Source organism: Hemiscyllium ocellatum, chromosome 12, assembly GCF_020745735.1.
Source record: "Hemiscyllium ocellatum isolate sHemOce1 chromosome 12, sHemOce1.pat.X.cur, whole genome shotgun sequence".
NCBI lineage: Eukaryota > Metazoa > Chordata > Chondrichthyes > Orectolobiformes > Hemiscylliidae > Hemiscyllium > Hemiscyllium ocellatum.
In genome coordinates, this window is record NC_083412.1 from 96,116,143 (window position 1) to 96,129,701 (window position 13,559).

A 13,559-nucleotide genomic window follows, 5' to 3' on the forward strand; every position below is an offset into this window, starting at 1 on the left:
GCAGTACTGAACTATTCCAGATTTCCCTCAGTCACTCCCCTTACAATCACCTGGTCCTGTAGTACATTTAGTGCACAGTACCTTCAGTGTCAGCTTGTATATAATTTATCACAATTAAGTGTTTGAAGCTCCTAATTTCAATGATATTCAAATTGAACTATTGTCATTTATATTAACCAAATCCTTTTCATTGAAAAGCTATGCTGCACTTATTCTCTTTAACATTCATGAATACGTTCAGGACCTGACTACTTAATTATTCCAGGTCCTTAAATTCCATTTCACATTGATCCATTGATCTGAATCCCTTACTGATGAAACATTTGACCATTCCCCGTCCCCACCAATCCATATTGCTTCTTGTATTGGTGACGAGACATCTTGGAGCTAAAATCTCTAGAACGCAACTGGTCAGTAATTCTCACTCAGACACTAATGGCTTTCACTAATCCAGTGAAGTCCATCTCAGTACGGGGACTTATTTGCACAAATGTTCATCTCTAAACAATTGGTCGAGAGATTGTCTCTGTCCCTGAAAAGTAATGTCTGTGAGCAGGCCATATTCCCCATTAACTAGACAGTGCAGTGCATCAGAGGGCCCATCTTAGTAACATGTACTGTTGACTTCCAGGACTTCAGGAATTGCTTCGGAACAGACGGTTATCTCGGCAAGACAAACGCTGTGTCATCTCTGTTTTCGATTACAATCACTATAATAAGATTTTTGAGATGGATCTCCCATGTGTGAAGGACCTGACGCAGAAGCTTCTTTGGTTGCAGTCCACAACCAGCACCACAGTCAGTACCACAGTCAGTCGCACACCTCCTCATGTCAGTTTGAGTCAGAGCCCAGGTAACCCTTTTTCTTTCTTTTCCGTGTTGTGAGCTGGGGAATTCTGACACGGGAGCGAAGGCGAGTGATTGACGGCCAGAACCACATTCGTTGGACAATGGGAGAGGAGTTGAAGCAATAATTCACTAAATGGAAATTGTGTCTATTGTGTGAACGTGGTAAGGTGCAATCTCACAAGTTGCTAAGAGCTGAGCACAGAGTTTTGTCAGGGCAGGAGATGGCAGAGTGCTTGTAGATATTACTTCACTGTAAATTCCCTTTTCACTTTCTCCTGGGTAATCACTTCTGATTTTTCTGGTATTTGTTGTGCATTCATTAACCAATAATGACATATAGGTTCTTTGAAAGTCCTGAGGAGAATTTGAACAAGACAGGTGTCCATGTGCTCTTACAGGGAATCAGCAAATCGAATGAATCAGCAAATGAGTGAATTTGCAGAGGGACAGGTGGCAAACACAAGCCTCCATGCTACTGAGTAGCTGCATCAAAATGAATATACTGATGGTTTGTGTTACTTTGAATGAGCATTGATAATGTTTGTGTAGGTGGAAGACGAGTTGAGTGTATTAGATCTGTGAACGACATAACGCTTAGTGTAGAATCATAGATTCCCAACAGGAAGACAATTGAAATCCAAAGTGAAAGTGTCATTGTCAAAGAAATTCCATGTGGTTATGTGTATTTTTAATACATTTTAGTATTAAAAGAGGTGAGGAAGTGAAAATCTCCTTAGAATAAAAGTGTCTAAATGGGGTTTGAGAGTAAATAGATTCATGGGCATTGAAACAGATCAATTAAAGGCACAACAAGGAGGAATAAGGTCATTTAAAACAGCAATGTGCACCTTGGAGTAAATTCTTGAGGGAGAGCATTGAATAGCAAAAGAAAATATTGTTTTTAAACCGACAGCATTGTTTGACCATTCTATTAACTGTTTACTTCTACATGTTACAATAAGGATATGCAGGTACCTGGTGATAATGCAAAGTGTACTTACCAGAATGAGACCAGAACTGGAGCATCCTGCTGATACAGATTGAGCTGAAGAAAGGTGGAGTCCTAGTCTGATTTTGATGGGCCAAGTGGCCTGGCACCATAAATATTTCGTAATGTTCTGAATTCTTTACCTGTATTCTCAGTTTCCCTTCTTTATCTGGAGAGCCCAGCAATCCTCTGTCCCTCTAAACTTCTTATACAGTGAGAGCTCACCCAATACGGTTAGAATTCATACAGACAATGCTTGTTACCGAGAAGTAAATCACACAAGGGAGCAGCAGAGCTCCAGGCGCTGTCATTAACCTCGTTGTCCTCAATTTCCAGAGAATCAAAACTTTCCCAGTGTTATAAGGATTATTATTTATCATTGTGATTGTTGTTTAATGGCAATTTGTCTTCTCATTGTTGGATTTGAAAGTTTAAGTGCAGGCAGCATCAGATTTAGCTGTATGAAGTCGAGAGTGTGGTGCTGGAAAAGCACAGCAAGTCAGGCAGCATCCGGGGAGCAGGAGAATCAACATTTCGGGCAAAAGTCCGTCATGAGGAATCCCAAAATGTCAATTTTCCTGCTCCTCGGATGCTGCTTGACCTGCTGTGCTTTTCCAGCACCACAGTCTTGACTCTCATCTCCAGAACCTGCAGTGTTCACTTTCTCTTAACTGTGTGAAGCCCATTGTGGTTCAATAGCCTTCATGTATGTTTGAAAGCTTGTTGCTTTGCTGAGGATTCTGAAGAGGATGTATCAGAGAGCTGGTGGCACCTGTCAAATCCAGAGGAGATGGGAGAATAGAGAAAGTGGATGAAAATAGAAACAATAGTGATCAGCTACTGAAAAATATTTCCTCTCCAACTTCATTCTTCAGTCTTTTATTTCCATAACTTTGAGTTTTAAGGTCCCATCTGTTTATCTGTCTTCACTCTGACTGTCTTCTCTGTCCTATTGCTGTCCTTTTGCAGTCGAGTGGTTGAATTTACACACACACACTCATCCAAATGGGGCCTCTCAACTTATACCTACCTGGTACAGATCCCTGTGCTTCATTAATACTCAACATGTTTCAGATTGTCCTCCTTGGCAGCAGCTTCACATTGACTGGTCAATCATAAAATACCCACAGCGTGGAAGTAGGCTAACCTTTAAGGTCCATACCAACCCTCAAAGACCAACCTAGCCTCCCCACCCCCCACCCACCCAGCATTCCTATCCCTGCATTTCCCATGGCCAAGCCTCCTAATCTGCAAATCTTTGGACTGTGGGAGGAAAACAGAACATGTGGGGGAAACCCACTCAGACCCACGATCAGGGAGAACATGCAAAGTTCACACAGTCACCAGAGGGTGGAATCAAACCCAGGTGCCTGGCGCTGTGAGGCAATAGTGCTAACCACTGAGCCATCACATCATTTTCTGACACTGACCTAGATTAATATTCCATTCAGTGACTGCAGTATTGAACCACTCCAGATCTCATTCAGTCAGGTCCCTGTAACATATCTCTACTGCTTAAATATCAGCCCGTATATAATTTATTATCATTATGTATCATGAGGGGATCCTAAAACACATTCCTTCAGACCATAACAAATAGAAACAGGAGGAGGCCATTCACCCCCTTAAGCTTGCTCAGCCATTCAATAGGCTCATGGATGATGCAACATTCCTCACATCCACATTCCTCACATCCACCTTCTTGTCCTTTTCTGTGAAACTCTTGATTGTTAGAGTCTTCGACAGATCTATTGCTATTTGAACTCATCACATCCTCTCAACTGGGGAGGCAATCATTCTCCTTAGCCCCAAGGTCCATTTGTCCACCGATCTGCACGGGTATTCCAATCTCTTTCTTTCAATCAGCTCTGTACCGTTGCTTGGATCCGACAGACTTTCTAATTGAACAGTTGGTGCCCTCCTCCCAGTAGTGGTCTCAGAACTGACGCCAATGGAACCAAACTCTCCCAACCAGAATCCACTGCCATTAACTCCGCTACTTTTGGGGATCAGTAGATACCTAGCTCTTATTTGCAAAATGTTAATGTTTAAACCCTTCACATTAAAACTACCTCTTTGATATTGTGACAAATAATATTGGAACACTGGCCACCTTCTTCACCAGTGAGGCAGCTCAGGAGACCAGAGGCCTTATTTTAGTAATGTGTACTATTAACTTCCAGGGCTTAAGGAATTACTTCGTAACAGACGATTGTCTTGGCGAGAAAAACGCTGTGTCGTCCGGACTTTCCGTTACAATCACTATAATAAGATCTTTGAGATGGATCTCCCATGTGTGAAGGACCTGACGCAGAAGCTACTTCAGTTACCGCTCACAACCAGCACCACAGTCAGTACCACAGTCAGTCGCACACCTCCTCATGTCAGTTTGAGTCAGAGCCCAGGTAATATTTCACTCTCTCTTTTTGCTCAGATGAGGAATTCTAACATGCAAATAAAAGGCAAGCGACTGCCTGAAGCCCACTCACTGGCCAATGAGGGCTGAAGCTGAGATGAAGATTACTAAATGGAGTTTGTCTTAATGTTGAACAATTGTATTGATATGGAACCTCACTGGTGTGAGGAGGTGGGAGCCAAGTTCTGTTTTAGACAGTGTATTTTCTGTAGGTGACCTGGTTAACTTCCTCCCTTTCCTTTCTGCCGTCTGACTGCTGCTATCTCAGCTTCTTGGGCATCTGACAAAAGAAAAATCATTTCCCTACACAGGCAACATTGGCAAACGGCTCGTTAAATTCCTTTATAGAATGTACCAAGACACAGAGGCCATACAAACACAGAGAAACCTGGAGAAACTGTTAATTAGAGTTAACTCAAGTTCTAAAGAAGAGTCATACCAGACTCAAAACATTAACTCTGTTTCTTTTTCCATTGATGCTGCAAAAACTGCTGCGTTTCTCCAGTATTCTCGGTGTTTTGTTTCAGATTTTCAGCATCTGCAGGAGTTTATAGTATAAACAGAAAGGACAGACTGACTCAACTCCACTGCAACTGCCGTACTATTTACCCTTCGCCTGAGTGTTTGTCCCAGTGGCAACCCCAGGTCAAATAGTCATTTCTTAGAATCTATGGTCAGCATCATCAGGAAACCAATTAACTTTCTTCCACGTACTCCCCAGCCTAATTTGGTTGTTAGGAGATGTGTTAGAAAAGGAAAGCACCTGGGCTATTCCAATAACTTCATGATGATTGAAAGTAACATGGCTGGAGTAGAGTTTGTAATGACCAGGGAACTATGTGCAACTATGTCTCTATTCTCTTTGTCCAGAATTTTCCTCTTGCTTTAGTAAAGCTTATATCTTGTTCCGTGATCTGACACTTGTGTGACACATTAACAATCTTTTGGTAATATGAACTGAACAATTCTTTATTGTGTGAACCGTGGGTAAGGATGGGGAGCACCTCCAGTGTATAAACTACAGAAGTCGCGAGTGACTGTTGGCTCGTATCGGTGACTTGACGTTAACAGCAATTAATGACAGAGGGACAGTTTGATCAGTCTTGGACCAAGGTCAGAGAGTTTGATCATTGGCAAGTGCATATGGACAACTGTTGATGTTCCTGAGATATACCAGAGTGTGTGCAGAAAAATACTTCATGACCTTCAGCTATTGGGTGAACTGTCAGATGCAAATTGGGGTGTGTGTAATTGCCTGAAAGGCCATGGTCTTTGGAGAAGGGAAAGATGAGTTGAATTTCTCAGTTTTCATCATTATCTGCTCCCTGATATTTAATTTTCAGTCAGGTTTGTGCAGATGTGAAGTGCCTGGACTGTAGGAGATTGTTCCCCAGATAGTCCAAAGGAGCATTACTGACCAAACTTTGACACCAAAATCACAAGACGTAGAAGCACAAGTATTCTGGATCAGTGGTGCTGGAAGAGCACAGCAGTTCCGGCAGCATCCAACGAGCAGCGTTGGATGCTGCCTGATGATTTCGCTGCTCGTTGGATGCTGCGTAGAAGCACAAGTAGGCCATTCAGCCCAAGAATTTACCTATAACCCACAACTCCCGAATTGAAATGACATAGCACAATGTTTTAAGGCACTTCTGAAAGAAGGTGAGCATAATGGCTCAGTTCAGGGATGGACTGTCAGAGCCCTGGCGCTCAGCAGCATACAGCATGGTGCGTAACTGTGAAGTGGTTACAGTCCAGGATGTACAAGGGACCAGAAGTGGTGGAATACAGGAGCATTGTCAGCCTGAATGAGATTAGGGAGGTAAGTGGGGGCCATGCCTGAGAGAGACATGACAACACGGATGAGAATTTTCAACTCAAGGTGTGACTAGACTAGGTTCAGCACAGACAGCGATAGGTGCAGGGAACTAGGTGTGGGATGTATAAAGCTGCAGCAGAGGATTGGTTAAGCTGAAGTTTACTTATGTCTTATACCCTTAAAGCTAACTAGACAAGCCTGGGATTGATTGATTGAATCTCCAACTGATGATTGAAGGGTTCGGCAGCACATAAGGTAAGACAGGGTGAATGTGGATAATATCAGACTATCCTCAGCTGTGATGCTAGCTAGCTGTTTGATAATAAAATAGTGGACAAAAGGGTTGCTAGCATCTGTGAAACCAAAAAAAGGACAATAAATCAGGGTTCCTACTGTGTGGGAATAGGTCATTTAGCCCATCAAGTCCATGCCAACCTTCCAAAAAGCAGCCCATCTAGACCCTCCCACCCCCCAATCCCTGTAACCCTGCATTCCCCATGGTTAATCCATCTAGCCTGTCCATCTTTGGACTGTGGGAAGAAACCAGATTACATGGAGGAAACCCATGGGAGAACATGCATTCATTCACTCACCCGCCCATTGGCTGATAGGGAGCTGACCCAGTCATTCATGTTCCCATTGGCTGATAGGGAGATGAAGCCTTCACTTTCCTTCCTATTGGCTGATTGTGAGTGACTGGGTCAGCACCCTTCCCCATTGGCTGAAAGGGAGATGAGTTTAGATCAGAGTGGTACTGAAAAAGCACAGCAGGTCAGGCAGCATCCGAGGAGTAGGAAAATCGACGTTTCGGGCAAAAGCCCTTCATTACACCTCGAGGCAGGAAGCTTCTAGGGTGGAGAGATAAATGAGGGGAGGGTGGGGCTGGGGAGAAGGTAACAAAGAGTCAGGGTAGAGGAGATGACCTGGGGGTTGCAGTGAGAGAGACACTCACTGACATTCTTGTGGAGAGAGGAGGAGAACTTCTCCAAGGTAGGCATCCTTGCAAGAGGCTTCATGACGCATTCACTCACCTTTCCATTGGCTGATAGGGTGCTGACCCAGTCACTCACCTTCCCATTGGCTGACCGGGACATGATCCAATCACCTATCAATAGTGATTGTGGTTAGTGTCCTCGTTGATCTGGGGCAGTCAGCAAGTATTTATTTTATGGATATTGTGTGAGGACAGAGCTGACTCTGATTTTCCTGCATTCCAATAAACATTGCTCCTGCAATTATCACTCACCACCTTGCTCTCTCATTCGGTTCCTGCCTCCCTTTGTATTTAATCTGCATCAAAATATTAGATATTGTTTGAGATTCCAATCAAACAATATCTGACCTGCATCCACACAGGATGTAAAGAACTCAGCAAGAGCCTTGTCTTAGTAATGTGTATTGTTGACTTGTAGGATTCTTGAACCAGTTTCGTAACAGACGCCTGTCACATGGAGAAAGGATTTGCATCCATGCCCTTGCCCGATATCATTTCTTTTCCAGGCGATATCACGTGAACCTTCCTTGTGTGAGGGACCTGACAGTGAAGCTGACTCATTTTCCGACCTCGACCACCTCCACCACCAGCACCCTAGTAAGCAGCACACTCCCTGTCCGTTCGAGTGAGACCCCAGGTAATGTTTTCTATTTTCCCGCTCTCTGTCCCTTCTGGGAGCCCCGTTGCATGGAAAGGGCAGTGTCTGGATGTCTCCCCAGACTTCCAGTTTCCCTGCTTTCTGTGAACTTTCAGCTCCATACTGTCTGGCAGGTTTCTCGCTTGGAAGCCAATCTGATTTATCCCGGAGCATTACCAAGGAAACCACTGCCTAGGTGGAATCTGGGGCAAGGTTCTCTCCAAGCTACACACCACAGCAAGCTACAACTCAATCATCCTCCCTTCAGTGTCAAAATCCTTGGAATACCCTTCTCACAACACCACGGATCTCCTCATACTCCAAGGATTGCAGTAGCTCAAGAATGTAGCTCACCACTGCCACCCCCAGGCCAATCAGGAATGGGCAGCAAATGCAAGACAAGTCAGTGACATCCACAGGCCATGATTGAACGACAAAGTGCTGCTGGTAGCTGTGTATACTTTGCAAAGGAGGAAGTGTCAAGTTATGTGAGACATAATCTGAATGGAGCCAGGGACTAATTTGCCTCTCCCTAAATCTGTTCTCACCTTTCTTCAACATCCGTTTTCCCTGAGGCGGGGGAGTCCAAGTGGTCAGGGCTAAATGTAGCTCAGTTAGAAAGTGCCCAACCTTCTGCCTGACAGTGGTCTGATTGTCTAAAGCCCGTCCCTCTTCCAGTGATCCTAAAGTAAGCTGGTTGGAGACAGGTTGGGAACAGACGTGACTGCCCTTGACATTGACCCATTGTAGGATCAAAGGAAAACTGAAGTCCATCAGGGTGAAAAGCGGGTGGGAGTCGTACCTGATACAAAGGATGCTGGTTGTGGTTGTTAGAGGTTAGCCCCAGGGCACCTCTGCAGAAGTTCCTCAGGTTGGTGTCCTAGACTCAACCATCTCCAGCTGATTCATCAATGGCCTTCGCTCTATCATAGGGTCAGAAGTGAGATGCACCATGTTCAGCACCATTCACCACTCCTCAGATACTAAAGCAGTCCATGTCTGGTGCATCAAGGCCTGGACAATATCAAGCCCTGGCTGAAAAGTTGCAAGTAACATGTATGCCATACGAATGTCAGACAATGACCGTCTCCGATAGGAGATGATCTAACAATCTCCAGATGGCGTTCAATTGAACCACCATTGATGAGTCACCCATGAACAAGTTCCTGGGGATTGCCATTGATCAGAAACTCAATTGGCCTAGCCATATCAAGATATTGTGCAAAAGCAGGTCAGAAGCTAGGAATACTGAGGCAGTAACTCACCTCCAGATTCTATAAAGCCTGTTCACCATCTAAAAGATACAAATCAGGAATGTTACAGCATTCTGTATATTTATCTGGATGGTGTAGCTCCAATAATACTCAAAAAGTTTAACACCATCCAGGACAAAGCAGCTGGCTTGATTGGCATCACAACCACAAGTACCCACTCCCTGCACTACTGACGCTCAGTAGCAGCAGTGTGTACCACATACAAGATGCGCACATGGGACATGGGTGTCACTGGCTGGGCCCAGCACTTATTGCTCGTCCCTGGTTGCTCCTGGAGAAGGTGGGGGTGAGGTGCCTTCTTGAACCAATGCAGTCCATGTGCTGTAGGTAGACCCACGATGCCCTCAGGGAGGGAATTCCTGGACTTTCCCCCAGCAACAGTGATGGAACGGCGATATATTTTCAAGTCAGGATGGTGAGGGGCTTAGAGGGGAACTTGCAGGGGGTGGTGTTCCCATGTTTTTGCTGCCCTTGTCCTTCTAGTTGAAGGTGCTAGCTATGTAAAAAGGTTGAGTATGTTAGGTTTATTTTCAGTAGAAAAAAGGAGATTCAGGGGAGAACCTGATTGAGGTTTATAAAATCATGGAGGGTATAGGCAGGTTGGATAGAAACAAGCTTTTTCCCAGAGTGAAGGATTCAATAACGAGAGGTCACGCTTTCAAGGTGAGAGGTGGAAAGTTTAAGGGGGATACACACGGTAAGTACTTTACACAGAGAGTGGTGGGCGTTTGGAACGCGTTGCCAGCAGAGGTGGGAGAGGCAGGTATGGTAGATTCATTTAAGCTGCGTCTGGATAAATGCATGAGTAGGTAGGGAGCAGTGGGATACAGATGCTCAGGAATTGACCGACAGGTTTAGACAGTACATTTGGATCAGCTCAGGCATGGAGGGCCGAAGGGCCTGTTCCTGGGCAGTTAATTTTCTTTGTTCTTGGAAGTAGTCATGAGTATGGAAGGTGCTGTCCAAGGATCTTTGGTGAATTGATGCTGTGCATCGTGTAGTCGTGATGTGGAGGTGTAGGAGTTGAACTGGGGTGGACCAAGTCAGAAGGTACACGACACTAGGTTATAGTCCAACACGTTTATTTGAAATCACAAGCTTTTGGATGAAGGAGAAGTACTTCAAAAGTGCCAAAGATCCTCAGACAGCACCTTCCAAACCCGTGGCCACTTCCATCTAGAAGGACAAGGGCAGCAGATACATGGGAACACCACCCCCTGCAAGTTCCCCTCCAAGCCACTCACCATCCTGACGTGGAAATATATTGCCGTTCCATCAATGTCACTGGGTAAAAATCCTGGAATTCCCTCCCTAAGGGCATTGTGGACTGCAGTGGTTTAAGAAGGCAGCTCACCCCCACCTTCTCAAGGGGCAACTAGGGGTGGCCATTAAATACTGGGCCTAGCCAGTGACACCCATGTCTCATGAATAAAAAGAATAAAGTTTTGAGCATCTGATCTGGTGTCTGTCCCCTCTTATTTAGGAATTAGCATTCGGGCTGCTATGTTGGTGTAACAAGAAAAATCTTATGTTTTACTGGATTAAGTCCTTTGGTCACTGTTACTTCCTCCATCCACTTCTCCCTCTCTCTATCTCTGCTTCTCAGGCTAAAGCTGTGGTCTTATTTCATTATTCAGTCTTGGGACACAGTCACCACTGGCATGGCCAACAGGTATTTCTGGACGCTGTTACAAAATGGTGGTTGGCCCATCTTGGATCTCTGCAGTCCATGTGATGGTATTGCTTCATTCCACTGGCCATTTTGGGTTTCTCTTGAATATAACTGGTGGCTACTTGGTAACGCGGTGGCAGCATTTTCAAGGTGGATGCAGGTAGGTTCTGAAGGCCAGTGGGTCCTCACAAACCTGAGCCAGATGCATTAACTCAGCAAACGTTACAGCCACCTTTCCTGATAACATGTGTTTGCACTCAGGCTTCTCAATACCGTGTTTAATCACCAGACTGAGAATTGAACTCCTATCCTATGGATTATTAATTCAATAACATTAGCTTCGTTATGATTAAATGATGGTTTCTCTTGCTGTTCATGCTCAGCACCAGGCTCAGCCAGGAACAGATCATTGGTGCTCTTTGGCTGCACCTCCTCATTCCTTTGGTAAACTGGCTAATTGTTAAGAGGCCGAGACATCACAGGAGCTAGTCACAAGTGTCTCCCCAGTGTCTGGAGGAGTTGGTGTGAATATCTCTGGCAATGGTCCTTTTGTTTTGGCGTTCAAAAACCAGAAGAATCATGGTACCACCCTGGGTCTGCTCATTTGAGAAACCCAGTCAAATCCAAAATCGAGGAGAGTGTGTCACCTAGTTGAGGAGCACTGTTTCTTACCGGTCTTAACAGAGAGCTAAGTATTGTCAAGTAAATGCACCTTTTTAGGACTGTTACCTGTTACAAGTTGATCGAGAAAAAGGGGAAAGGACGCTTGGTGGCTGAATTCTCGAGTCATCAGGTCTAAGTCAGGCTTTGGGCCTCTGATTAGCATATTAAGGAAATATTTCATGTAAAGAATAATCTAATTTGGTTTGCAATGCTGGGCAGGTATGGGGCCATATTATGTATCATGACACAACATTATAACAGATGGGAAGATAAGTGAGCACAGTAAGATTCGATGAAAAGCAGATGCAAAGAAAGGCAGATCATTTGTTTTTAGTGTTTTTGACCAAGGAAGGATGGTTGGTCATGGCACTAGTTGTTTTAATGTCATGACATGAGACCTTTAACATCTGTCTTCATCATTGGCACAATACAGCATTGGCAAGCATCCATCTCTCATCATCAGGTCTACAACCTACTGTTGGCATTTGTTCCTGTCTGGGATGACCTGCTGCATGGTTATTAATGAAGATTGACTTATTTTATGCAGGTAATGACAGTACAATTGCTTTTGTATGACTTTAATCGTGCTTTGAGCAAAACCTATGAACAAAATCATTGATGTTTCAAAATAGAATGTCTGAAAATGGCAGCAATGGATGATACAAAGAGGAGAGACTTGTATTTATATTGTACCTTTCATGGCCATCAGAAGCCAATCAAGTATAACTGAAGTGCAGTCAATGTTGTCATGTAAGGAAGGAAGCAGCCAATTTGTACACAGGAAAATCTCTCAAACAGCAACAAGGTAAAGGACCAGACCTCTATGACTCTATTAGGCATTTTATGAATCCCCTGCTAGTCTTCAAATAATGGTTGTTCCATCATTAACATCTACCTGCACAGGCAAATGGGATCTCGGTTTAATGTTTTTCTCAGGGACATAAGAACCAGGAGCAGGAGTCGGCACTCTGGCCCTTTGAGCCTGCTCCACCACTCAATAAAATCATGGCCGATCTTTTCGTGGCCTCAACTCCACTTATCCACCCTTTCACTATAACCCTTAATTTCTTTACTGTGCAAAAAATGATCTATCTTAGCTTTAAAAATATTTACTGAGGAAGTCTCAATTACTTCCCTGGGCAGGGATTCTCAACCCTCTGGGTGAACAAGTTCCTTCTCAATTCAGTCCTAAATCTGCACCCTCTAATCTTGAGGCTATGCCCTCTCGTCCTAGTTTCACCACCAGTGGAAACATCCTCTCTATTTCTATCTTATCTACTCCCTTAATAATTTTGTGTTTCTATAAGATCCCTCCTTTATTTTTCTAAATTCCAATGTATAAAATCCCAGTCGACTCAACCTCTCCTCATAAGCTAACCCTCTCAACTCTGGAATTAACCAAGTGAACCTCCTCTGCACCCCCTCCAGGGCCAGTACATCTTTTCTCCAAGTAAGGAGACCGAATCTGCACACAGTACTCCAGGTGTGGCCTCACCAGCACCCTGTACAGCTGCAACATAACCATCCAGTTTTTAAACTCAATCCCATTAGCAATGAAGGACAAAGTTCCATTTGCCTTCCTAACTACCTGTTGTACCTGGGGTAAAAAATGAGGTCTGCAGATGCTGGAGATCACAGTTGAAAATGTGTTGCTGGTTAAAGCACAGCAGGTCAGGCAGCATCCAAGGAATAGGAAATTCGACGTTTCAGGCATAAGCCCTTCCTGATGAAGGGCTTATGCCCGAAACGTCGAATTTCCTGTTCCTTGGATGCTGCCTGACCTGCTATGCTTTAACCAGCAACACATTTTACCTGTTGTACCTGCAGACAAACTTTCTGTGATTCATGCACAAAGACTCCCAGGATCCTTTGCACCGCATGCTGCAATGTTTTACCGTTCAAATAATAGTCCTTTTTACTGTTACTCCTACCAAAAGGGATGACTTCACATTTATTAACATTGTCATCCAGATGGTACCTCTGACAGTCTAACACCCCTCCAGTGCGGCTCAGGAATTTTGTACTCCCTCGCTGGAGTGGGATTTGAACCCGTGAGCCTGAGCAAGTGTGCTACGCACTGAGCTATGGCTATCCTACCCTCTCCCTATCCCAAATGTGCTGTCATTGATCCCAGTGGCCCTCCGAGAGAAATGGGAATAATCAGCCAACTATTGATTTTTGCTGGAAGGATTCGTGCAGGTTCAGATGTTAGCTGAGAATTGAACCTTGAGTCTTGCTTGACAGTGA

At 44.4% G+C, this 13,559-nt stretch overlaps 1 protein-coding gene across 6 annotated transcripts in view; it reads left to right on the forward strand.

Annotated features, from left to right (window-relative positions):
* The window catches only part of robo2 (roundabout, axon guidance receptor, homolog 2 (Drosophila)), an 895,654-nt gene that overhangs the window by 70,551 nt on the left and 811,544 nt on the right, over positions 1-13,559 (forward strand). Inside the window, exon 1 of one of the 6 annotated variants that reach the window (XM_060833866.1) lies at positions 4,178-4,242. The exons of the other annotated variants lie outside the window; for them this stretch is intronic. The gene's annotated coding sequence lies outside the window, so the exon portion shown is untranslated. Of the gene's footprint in view, positions 1-4,177; positions 4,243-13,559 lie in introns of those variants that run through there. 6 annotated transcript variants of the gene reach the window in all.